This window comes from Hibiscus syriacus, unplaced genomic scaffold (assembly GCF_006381635.1).
Source record: "Hibiscus syriacus cultivar Baekdansim isolate YM2019G1 unplaced genomic scaffold, ASM638163v2 tig00110415_pilon, whole genome shotgun sequence".
NCBI classification, from domain to species: domain Eukaryota; kingdom Viridiplantae; phylum Streptophyta; class Magnoliopsida; order Malvales; family Malvaceae; genus Hibiscus; species Hibiscus syriacus.
In genome coordinates this window covers 322699-334122 of record NW_024062729.1, presented here as the reverse complement: position 1 = coordinate 334122, position 11424 = coordinate 322699, and the positions used below count along the sequence as shown (strand labels likewise).

The 11424-nt window shown below is 36.0% G+C and overlaps 2 pseudogenes; one reads left to right on the top strand and one right to left on the bottom strand.

The window, feature by feature from the left end:
* The first annotated feature begins 857 nt into the window (after positions 1 to 857).
* Positions 858 to 2692, top strand: LOC120124219 (annotated as a pseudogene).
* A 2675-nt stretch (positions 2693 to 5367) lies between these two features.
* LOC120124218 lies at positions 5368 to 11400 on the bottom strand (annotated as a pseudogene).
* Between the last annotated feature and the right edge of the window lie 24 nt (positions 11401 to 11424).

Sequence of the window (11424 nt, the reverse complement as noted above, 5' to 3'; positions counted from 1 at the left end):
ATTTGAAATAAAATAAAAAAAATTAAGAAATCAAATTGTGATATTTTTAAATCGGATATTACGACGCGTAGCCTAACCCATGAATCCATAAAATTAATAGAGATCAAATATATCGAGTCAATAATTTTAAACACTTTTACAAAAAGGTCGGAGTCAAAAAAATTATTAAGCTAAGGTGATTATGAAGTAGTATATGTTATAAGTACTCTCAACTATTTGACAATGAACACTCAATTACCCATCTACAGTCGTTGGTGCTCGAACCCGTAACCACTAGGATTAACAACGATTCATTCAATTATTGAGGTAAGTTAGTTCGTGCATAACACAATCAAAACTTGATACTAAAAGATAAAATACTTAAACATCAAAATTAAAAAAAATAAGGATTAAATTGATTAAACTCAAATATATGGTGATCTAAAATGTTATTTGACCTCAAATATATGATATCGAGTAACTAATTTAGAATTTTATCACAATTATATTATTCAACAAATTTAGAAATTATTTTTATCACCATGATCATGTTATTAGAGCAAAGAGGGAAGAGAGACAAGTCAGTTAAAGCGGTTAAACTCGTACGTTTTCCCGTACATTGTGCGACATTGATTTTCCTCAACAAAGACATATCAGCGATTCAAAATCACTTTGTTGTTTATAGTACACGTTTTGTGAATACATGCAGACCTCTCATTATCTTGTCGTAAAAACAGTAAACGATAATCAACCACTCGAACCTTCTATTTCTTCAACCTCTGCACCTTATCGCGGAAACCCTATTCATTTCTTCTTCTTCTTCTTTGTTTCTGTTCTTATGAACAAAGAAGAAGCTTGATTCCGCATAACTCGACGATATGCTTCGTACAATAACGCGCAGGTGCAGAATTCGTGGCTCGTCTTCTTTCAAAGGTACGAAAACTTCGAAGCTCAACCACCAGAATCTCATCCCAGATGGCGGCGCATCGGCTGCCGCCGCCGTGACCGATGATGTCGGCATAAAAAATGCAGAAGACCAATCAATGGTGCAGCAGCAATATGTGGAGCAATCGGAGCCATTGAATCCAGAAGAGATGCGTGCAGGTTCAAGCATCTTTCTCCCTATATATAAACATGTAATCAAATTTTGACCATAGCTGCCATTGATGCAGATATGGAGATGATGAAGGAAAGGTTTGCAAAGTTGCTTCTGGGTGAAGATATGTCTGGAGGTGGTAAAGGCGTTTCTTCAACTCTAGCTTTGTCAAATGCAGTCACAAATCTAGCAGGTGGATATAATTCATGTCTGGTGTGTGTGTGTATATATATATATATTCGATACATATTCCGTTATATCTGTGTTTCTACACATATCGGCACCGGTTAATCGTCCCTAGTCCGAGAAACATCGATTGTTCCGAACTGATGGTGGATCACTTATCTGTTGCTGATCACATTGTTGAACTTGTTCCTGCTAAACAGACATCTAAGGATGGAACAGAAATGGAGGTAGCCACATCAATTCATAATCTTTCTCTAGTGAATTTCACCGAATTTAATCATCTCCCAATTAATGATTTGTTTCGACTAGACAGGTTATGGTCACGAGACACAGAGCCGATCTGCTAGCGAATATACTCTGCCTGCGCAAACTCGACGCGTTGCTCATCGCCGGTATCTCTATCCTTAGCATATGATGATGATGACGATGACAAAGGTTTTTAACACTTTGGTTTTGCTGATCAAATTGTACAATGCCACGGGAGACTCTCAACAATTTTGGACAAGAGGAGTTTTGGTATGTGTCCAAGGATGATGTTGAAGGCAAGGAAAGCGGGCAGAGGGAAGACAAATGATGGCATCCGGTCGTTAAGGTTCCGGAAAACGGACTGTCGGAAAACCAACTACGATGGCTGCATTACGAAAAGGAGTCTGTAAACCAAGTGCTGAAAGCAGCAATGAACATCAATGCTGAAGTCCTGTCCGAAATAAAGATCCCGGAAAGCTACATCGATTCCCTGCCCAAGGTAAAGAAATGAAATCAATGTCGCACCAATCGAGTAGCCTTCGATCTACAAAAGCATGAGTGATGCAGAATGAAAGAGACCCTTGGTGATTCGACCTACAAAAGCATAACAGTGGAGTACTTGGATCCGGTGCAGTTCCTCGCGGCGATGGACTTCTCGACCGAACACAAGATTCTCGACTTCAAGAACAGGATCGAAGCCTCGGTTATTATTTGGAGAAGGAAGAAGGTCCAGAAAGATGCAAGGTCATCTTCATGGGGCACAAGCGTTAGTGTCGGGAAGAGGGAACTATTCGAAGAGCGGGCGGCGACCGTCTTGCTCATACTCAAGCAGCATTTCCCTGGACTTCCACAATCTGCACTTGATATATCAAAGATCCAAGAAAACAAGGTACGGCCATAAACCATTTCGTTTGTTAATCTCCTCCGAGTTTGATGGACTTATTCTAAATGGTTCAACAGGATGATGGACTGCCTATCCCGGAGAGCTATTCCAGGGTACTCGAAAGCTTGGCCTACTCGGTGATGTCGAGAATCGAGGACGTCCTTCATGCCGATTCGCTTACTCGAGCATCGTCGTCGCCGGCTCGATCCGAGATGTCGAACGTGGATGCATTTAGATCGAGTGCTGCTGAGGTTGATTCTCTCCTACATCAGCTCGATCTAAGATTTATGTTCTTTTTCTAATATAGTTTGTGTTTAGCTTGGCTATAATTTACGCCTTTTGTCATTAGAATTGCCAACGTAATTAGTGAGAGAATATTATTTGTTTTATATGACACGATAATAAAATATTTAAAAATAAAAATATCATTTATTAATCAAATATTTAGAATTAAATAGTAAACAGAAGATATTTTAAAATATTTTTTAATACAACATATAAGATAAAATAATATCGTGCCAACAATTATGCACATGAAATTCTGTATCAATAATTCTTATTAAATTGTTAGTCACCGACCACATCAGATTTTCTGTCTATAAAATCGATTTGGATAAAAATAAATAAACGTGCAATTGAAAAAAAATAATAATAAGGGCAATATTGCAAAAATGGGCAAACGCTAAGGGTAAAAAGTTTTAATATACGATATCTTAAATTTTTAGTATAATATCATTTTATTTTTTAATCTGACATTTGAATTCGCAGTTTCGTCTGTGATACTTGTTGTAACATTAACTCGATTGGGCTCAGAATTGGACTTCAACTCAAATAAATGTGTTAGAGTCGTCATCGATTATTTAAAATCGGGTTGATCAGATACCTTAATTTACTATCTTACTTTATCCACGTTTTACAAGAAATATATCGGGTTCGGAAGTCGATTACAGTCAAGAAATGATTAGGACCCCTGTACTGTCCTTTCGGTATCAATTTAATTTCTCAGTTGTCTTAATTGCGAAAATTAAAAGTTAAATTAAAAATTAAAATCCGATCCGAATTACTTACCTTTGATCGATTAAAATTACCCCTAAAAAAGTAAAAAAGATGTTAGATTGTAAAATAAAATATTTGGTAAATCAAAAAAGAACAAAAAAAAAGGGTTAAATTTTAACGTTTTAAACGGACAATAAAAAAAACTCGATTGTAAGCGGATATTGATTAGAAGGTTATCCTAATTAATCTAAATAAAAACCTAATTAAAAGAAATTCTAAGAGGTCTACTCTAAGTCAAATCCTTAAACTTAGGAATCAATTAAGCAAGCATGGAAACAGAGATCGAAATTGAAACAAATAGATAAGAGCAACAACAATTTAAAAACAAAATAAAAAACAAATTAAGGTGCGTTGGAACGGATTTAAAAACCACGATAAAAAAATTTAAAAACTACGGAAAAGGGCCAAAGTGAATTTTCAAGAAAACTTATAGGGATAGGTAAGAGAATCAGACCGTACCCATTAGAAAAATGCACGGATCTTGAGGGTTCTACGAGTCCTCGGGTCGAGTATAAGGTACAAAATTCATAAACAAATCTCATTTTTCACATTTCTACTAAAACATATCAAACCTTGCTCTCCTATTTTCTACATGTTCTTCATGTTCTTAATTTTCGAAGAACATTCAACCGGAAATAAAAAAAAACAGATTCGGGCCAAGCTCTGCCTTTTCGGTCGCTGTGGACCGGCACTGACTACCGTTCATTTGCGGTAAAATCAAACTTTTTTTACACCTTTCGAAAGCCCTTTTCTCCCTCTTTTAGAATCTCACCACTATTTTCATCGGAAAGCCTCGAGGGGAGCAAGATCTAAGAAAGATCATCGGCTTCCTCCATCCGTGGCGGTTTTTCGAGTCAAAAAAAGAAAAGACCAAACAGTTGATCATGCAAACACACAATACCAAAATTGAAAAAAGTTATTAAAAGAATACCTCTTTTATTGATGTTTCTTTCAAGATTACAAATATATTTTTGCTTTCAATTTCACCTCCCTTTGTTTTGATTTTGTAGGGATTTATAGACTTAGGGATCTTTTTTTTTTGGTTTAGAGTTTCAATTAGACTAAAATGCTCTCTCCTTTTTCTTTTTTTTTGGCTTGATTTTCGCAAAATCTCTAAAAGAGATTATCTTTTCCATGATGTGTCGGAAAATCTGGAAAGTGGGTTTGTTGCTTGTTGCGGCTAGAATGAGGACTCTCCAAGAGCCCTAAAATGCTCTCAATCTGACCGTCAAATTACAATATGATCTAACGAACAAGAACGTGCGGCGTTGAAACCCTAGCTCCAATAGGGTCTTGAAACGTGTGCTTCCCATATGTTGGACTTAGACTGTTGGGCCTAGTAGGGCTTGCTTTTGGATTGGATTGGACTATATAATAATAAAAAGTCCTTGGAAAAAAATCGGTGTCCATAGTTGCCCCTCTTTGCCCATTTATCGTGTAACGAAAATAGGGCAAAGACAAAATGACACAAATTTTTGCTCGGTAAGAAGAGGGTCCAAAAGTGAATTTGCTCCTGTGAGTATGATATCTTTCTCTGTGATTGAAATCTGACTCAATGTCTATCGACTCTCTTATCGAATATCTTCCGTCACGGAGTTGAAATTCGATTTGAAAATTCTAATAGATCATGGCTCCATGTTGTTGAGCTGAATTACGGGTGGCTCCTTCATCATGAAGTTGAGTCGATCTTTGATGTATCGAGCATGATATCTTTCGCTATGAAGTTAAAGCGCTTTAGATAGATCGGAGACAACCAGTTCCGATAGCAAAATTGAAAGGGGAAAAAACAAGGGTTCAATGTGAACCAGAAAGGAGGGAAGTTAGTGACGGTGAATGAGGAAACGAAGCACTTGGAGTTAGAGACTTTTTTGAAATCATCAACTTATGTTTTAGGGTCGAGCATCGTGTACAAATTTGTGCTTCAAAATGACACTGCATTCGCCGTGCTTGAAATCCTTTCTATCTTTTTCCCTCTTTTACTGCAAGAATCATCAAGTTGTGTGATTATTAACAATATATGTTAAGAGGGAGAAGAAACTGCATGTCAAGAGTGATGAAGAAGGTGTTTGATAAAATGTGTGAGAGACATAACGAATATGTTAAATATTTTGTAATACAAAAGATAAACAAATGAAAGATTTAGCTTGGTGGTTAGGTGATAAGGTTCCAAACATTTGGCCTAGGTTTAACTCCCCACAAAGCGTGTTTTGCTTGGTTTAAATTTAAACCAATATAGTGTTGACATGTGTTATCATCTCATTGGACAAAAAATATTAAATAAAAATATATAAATATTAATAATAATATTTTAATTTTTATTTAAAAATCTGACACGACAGTGCCATGTCATCATCTATCATGACTTGAACATGCCACATCAAGATCTGGGACCACATGTTCTTGCATGGTTAACACCATGCGCTGACTGTTAGTTGACTAACGGTTTTCATCCACCGAAGGTTCTTTTTTACCCATAATGAAACGTTTGGGGGTCAATGTTCCAAAAAACAATACAGATAAATTTGACAATACTGTCAAACATTAGGGCACTACAGCAAAAATGGTTTTTTGCGGCGTTTTTTTCTTCCTATAGCGGCGTTTTTAAGCGCTGCAAAAAATACATGCGGCATTATGAAAAACGCCGCAAAATGCGCCGCTGAAAATAGCGCCGCTAAAGTTCACGGCGTTTGTTAACCAAAAACGCCACAATAGGTAACGATATTTAGCGGCGTTTGTCTTAAAAACGCCGCAATTGGTGTTAATATTTAGCGGCGTTTTTATCACAAACGTCACAATAAATGTTGATATTTCGCGGCATTTTTTTGTGAAAACGGCGCAATAGGTCTGGTATTTAACGGCGTTTTTAGGGTACAAACGCCGCGATAGGACTGGAATATAGCGTCGTTTTTAGGATACAAACACCGCGATAGGTCTTATATATAGCGGCATTTTTTTGATACAAACGCCGCTAAATAACACAAAATTTAACCAATTAAAAAATTATTGTCGATTACCCCCAAATCTATTTTTTCAACATATTTCATTATCCAACAAACATAACAGCTATAACATCAAACTCTATATCAATAACAAGCAACACAAATCTAATATAATAAATAAAATTTTTCATTAACGTAATATAAGTTCAGTTAAACACGGTTCAGTAACATTAACAGAATGCTGATAACATAAATGAGACTATTTATTGGGAGTAACAAATGATCCTTGACAGTGCACCCGACTACATCACAGGCAGCCAAACACTCCTTGTTGGACAGTAATTTCTTAACTCCATCTTCTGGTATCTCTTGTAAAATAAGGGTCTTTTGAGAACCCTGTAATGTCAACAGGATCACAAAGATTGCCACATTAAATCTGAAACTCATCAGAAATGAGCAGCCACGTTTTCAATACACAAGAATCTTATAAACCAAAGAAAATAAATTTATTTTCCCAAGGACATTGTAGTAACTAATAACCTAGTCTTTTTTAACTAATATTTTACACCCCACCATCATGGTCAATGATCTCACAGGGAAAAGATAGGGTGGTAAAAAAGAAAGAGGAAACAAGTGAATTACAAGAAAATTCCAGGTCATATGGCATATCAACAGTTATTACTCACCCCAATCTGTTCAACAACATTCGATACATAACGTACATCATTTGTTGGAGTGTAGTTACTTGAGAAAGACCTGCAGTACAAATGTCATTCTCATCGATGAACCATAGTATAAAGAATAGGAAGACAAATAAATAGTATAATTTTAGTAGATGAACAAAAGAAGCTAAAGAACTAGCAAGATCGGTAAACTGATTAGTGGTTGATATTCAACACCTTCCTATAATTGAATTCAACAAAGTGGACTTCCCGGATTTTTTAAGACCAAAAACAAAGCAGTGAAAAACATTTTTTCCGTCTGTTTCTTCTTACAATCTACAAATCGTCGCCTACTGACACGAAGGGCTGAAGTTGGATCTCCACCATATCCAATGCAAATCAAATTAGCCAAACTCAATGCTGGCTCCAGACTTGTCATCCAGGCCCACTGCAGACCACGTATATAATGAGAGTTAGAGTTAAGAAGTAGATTGACTAGAATAAAATTGTTAAAATATCAATCAATACCAACAAGATAAGACCTGCATTTTTACCAAACCCAAGAAAGATATCTGATCTCAGAACCATGAATTGAAGTCCCATGCTAAAAGAGCACAGAGAAGAGAACAGATAAACCCAAAATGCTAACGGAGGTGGGAGGCAATCATATTTTTCTACATGTAGATAAAGCATTAGTATAGCCAGTGATGTTTAGTTGACAATAAACATGGTGAAATGGTAAAGTACTTCCATAGAGAATTTAATTAAAGAAATTATGAAACTATCCAGCAATATTAGCCACTTAATAAGACCATGCACTGCAAGTAAGTGGAACTTCAGATCAACAGCATCCCGATGTTCAATACTTATTGCCATATGGTTTACAAATGCAAATTAGAAAATGCATAAAAATCTTGTGAAATCCATAAACGCTTCTAGTGCCACGAGTAGGATCCTTAAGACACTGTGCTGTGCAGAAAATTTAGGATATGGACAAAACTCATAACAGAAATAAATGGTCCAAGATAGCCACTAAGATGATATCACATGTTATAACAAGAGTAAGAAATCAAGGAATGAGTAGTAAGCACAACAACCCTCAGATAAAAACCAATTAAGTGTTAAATTTCCTTGAGGCGTTCTCTTTGCAACCTCTATGTAAGGCTCTGTAGTCCATGGGCTGAATTAAGGACAACAAATATGTTAATAGAAATATATTCTAAAAATCAAATAGGATAATGGGTAAACAACAGCAGAGGCCAAGTCTAAAAGTTAATTTCTTATACGAGAAAAAAATGATCAGTAGATGAAAGCAGTAGAAGTAGATTGGCAAGGCTAAAAGTTAATTTCTCATACAATCGGAAGATCCCACGCAAAAAGTCCATAGCTTGAGAAAATTACCAACCTAATTCTAGGCTCGGACCGAACATATTACCATATATATGATTAATCAAGTGCTTTGGAATTTAAACGAAATATATACAAGGAAAAACAAGACAATAGCATCAATGTCAGTTTGAACAAATAATAGTTATGTCCACTATCAAAACTAAGAGTCACCTGGTCAGGGGAATGCTTTGTTGGAACTGGAAGTATGTCATCCCGAAGCTTTAATTCATCATTATATCCAAACTTCCTCAAGACAGCCCAAGTTGTCTCAAGGTGCCCCTTTTCTATAAAAAGAGCATGAATAAATAGGAACCCTTCAAGTGTAAGACCAAGGTCACTGACTCCTCCTTTTATCCTCTCTTGAACCACCCTCTTTACACCCATAATCTTAGTAGGTTGTAATGGACCATTAAAGCATTTAACATGTTTATATATTGTGCAACATGTCAAACCTTCCAAGTTTCTAGGAGAGAAGTAGTTGTGGTTAAGAAAAAAAAAGCAACAAAAGAGAAAAGAATACCTGAAACTCATTCAACTCTGCATCACTAAGGGCTCCGTCCATATCATGATCACAAAGCATAAATATTTGTTTCAATGCCCTGATACATCGTGGCTTCAAGGTTTGTTTCTCTTGATCAAATAGTGGAGCTGTTGGATGCAGAACTGCCTTTTGAGCATAATAGAATACATCAGGGACCTGGAGATATAAAAATGTAACACTTATATTTTGACCTTCAAATATCTTTACCTACTAAACAGGCAAAAAATGGTAAATGGATTTAACAAACATAAAGGTAGCATTTACCAATTGCTCAAAAGAAATATAAAACAGGAAGTATATTACATCAAATAACAAAACAACGATGGAAGCTTAAGTCTTGATTCTCACTATAGCCGACAACCAACATTTAAAAGGTGAACTGCTAATCCTAATGCGTACAAACTACAAAATGAGTGTGATGTAAACCTAAAAAACGTACAAAAGAAAATTGAAACCTGAATTAGAGTATCTGCGGAACATTCTATATAGGTTTCGATCTCCCTGAACTGTTGCATGATTGGTGCCATGACTTGTTCCAAGTTCATGGGCTGACGTTCATCTCATAAATCAAGTTTCAACCAACCACAATCACTGGGGCCTTGATCTATTCAGATATTTTAAACAATGGACAAATTGTAGAAAATACAAAGACCTAGTTTGCACGGTGCATCAATTAAATCAAATTATTCAACTTTTCGTGACATGGGTTCTAACAAATGCATTAAAGGAACAATGCCCATTGAATCAAAATGAAGAAATAAGCAGAAAATCAGAATAGAAATTTAGTGCTATCAAAATGAATCAAAACGAAATGCTTCGAAGAAATCAAACCAAAGGAGAAATAAAGCGGAGAAATAAAGAAATAAGAGTCAAAAGGTCGATGGTGGAGGAAGATGTTCTTACCTTTGTGACTATCGCCGATGGTGGAGAATCGATGCGAGGGTTGATGGAGGAAACTGAGCAACTGATTGGGGAATAATACGATGAAGAGAATAGGGCTAGGGCTCAGTCTCAAAATTTGGGGGGTTTTATAGAAAGTTGCGGCGTTTGTAATCCAAACGCTACTATAGTTTCACTCTATCACTGCATTTACTTAAAAAACGCCACTACTGTCCAAATGTTGAGCGGCGTTTGTGTTTCAAAATGCCACTAACTTAAGCCTCTATAGCGGCGTTTTCTTAAAAACGCTGCTAAAGTTATATTATATTGCGGCGTTGATTAAAAAACGCCACTAAATATTAAATTTATTGCTGCATTTGTATAAAAACGCCACTAATGTCCAAATATTTTGCGGCGTTTTTGTTTAAAAACGACACTAAAGTAACACTATTGCGGCGTTTGTGTAAAAACACCGCTAAATTACCACTCTATTGCGGCGTTTGTTGAAAAAACGCCACTATAAACATCTCTATTGCGGCGTTTTAGCTATAAATGCTGCTAAATTACCACTCTATTACGGCTTTTGTTTAAAAAAACGCCGCTAAAGTATCATTTTGTGGCGTTTGGATAGTAAACGCCGCGATATGCTTAAATTTTGTGGCGTTTGCCCTTAAAACGCCGCTAAAAACGTCGCTACAGAACACTTTTGTTGTAGTGGGGGTATTTGTTTGTATTATGCCTTATAAAAAGTATCTCTAAATGTATAAAGATCGATTGTGTTGGTAATGCTATAGACACTATCCCACATTGAGTGGGAAATATCACATACAAAGATATTTATAGTGTTCATTATCTACTCCCTTGTTGAGTGATAGAGAACAAGAGTCAATCTCAATTGTCATCGTCGTCGGATTGGGTTGTGGTTATATGTGTTTTCAACATGTCCGTGTGCGGACTATTTTTTTGGAGAAAATTTGTAAGAATTTTATGGGTAAACAAAGAATGTGAAAGAATTTTTCTCTGATATTTATAGGCTGAACAATGAGCTAATATTCGATTCAAAATTTACAGAGGTGTAACAGCTGTATTAGTTGTCATTTGAATTATGTAAATTAAGTCAGTTGTAATTGAGAAGCATTATTTTTAGAATTATGTCTTATTTGAATATGCGATGTATCCGGACAGTATTTCAGCTATATACAAAATTTATTAGATAGATGTTATGCTGCTTCAGTTACGGGGGCTTAATTGCAGATTAATTAGTTGTTGTAACAGTTATCTCGGAATTATGAACCTGGACAATTTTGAGACCAGGTTCATTGGTTTATGACAGGCATAAAATCCGAAAATATTAAAATCAGAATTTAATCTGATTTTTTACTTGGACGTTTTTGTCCCCGAATTTAGCCTATAAATAAAGAAGCATTTTCAGCTTCTCAACTCACTCAAAAACATTCTCAATTCCTCTCAAAAGCTCTATGTAACTTTCTAAGTATTCTTCATTTCTCCTAAAATAGGAACAGGACCACTACAGTCCACTTCATGTTTCGGGTGTATGAATCATCGGA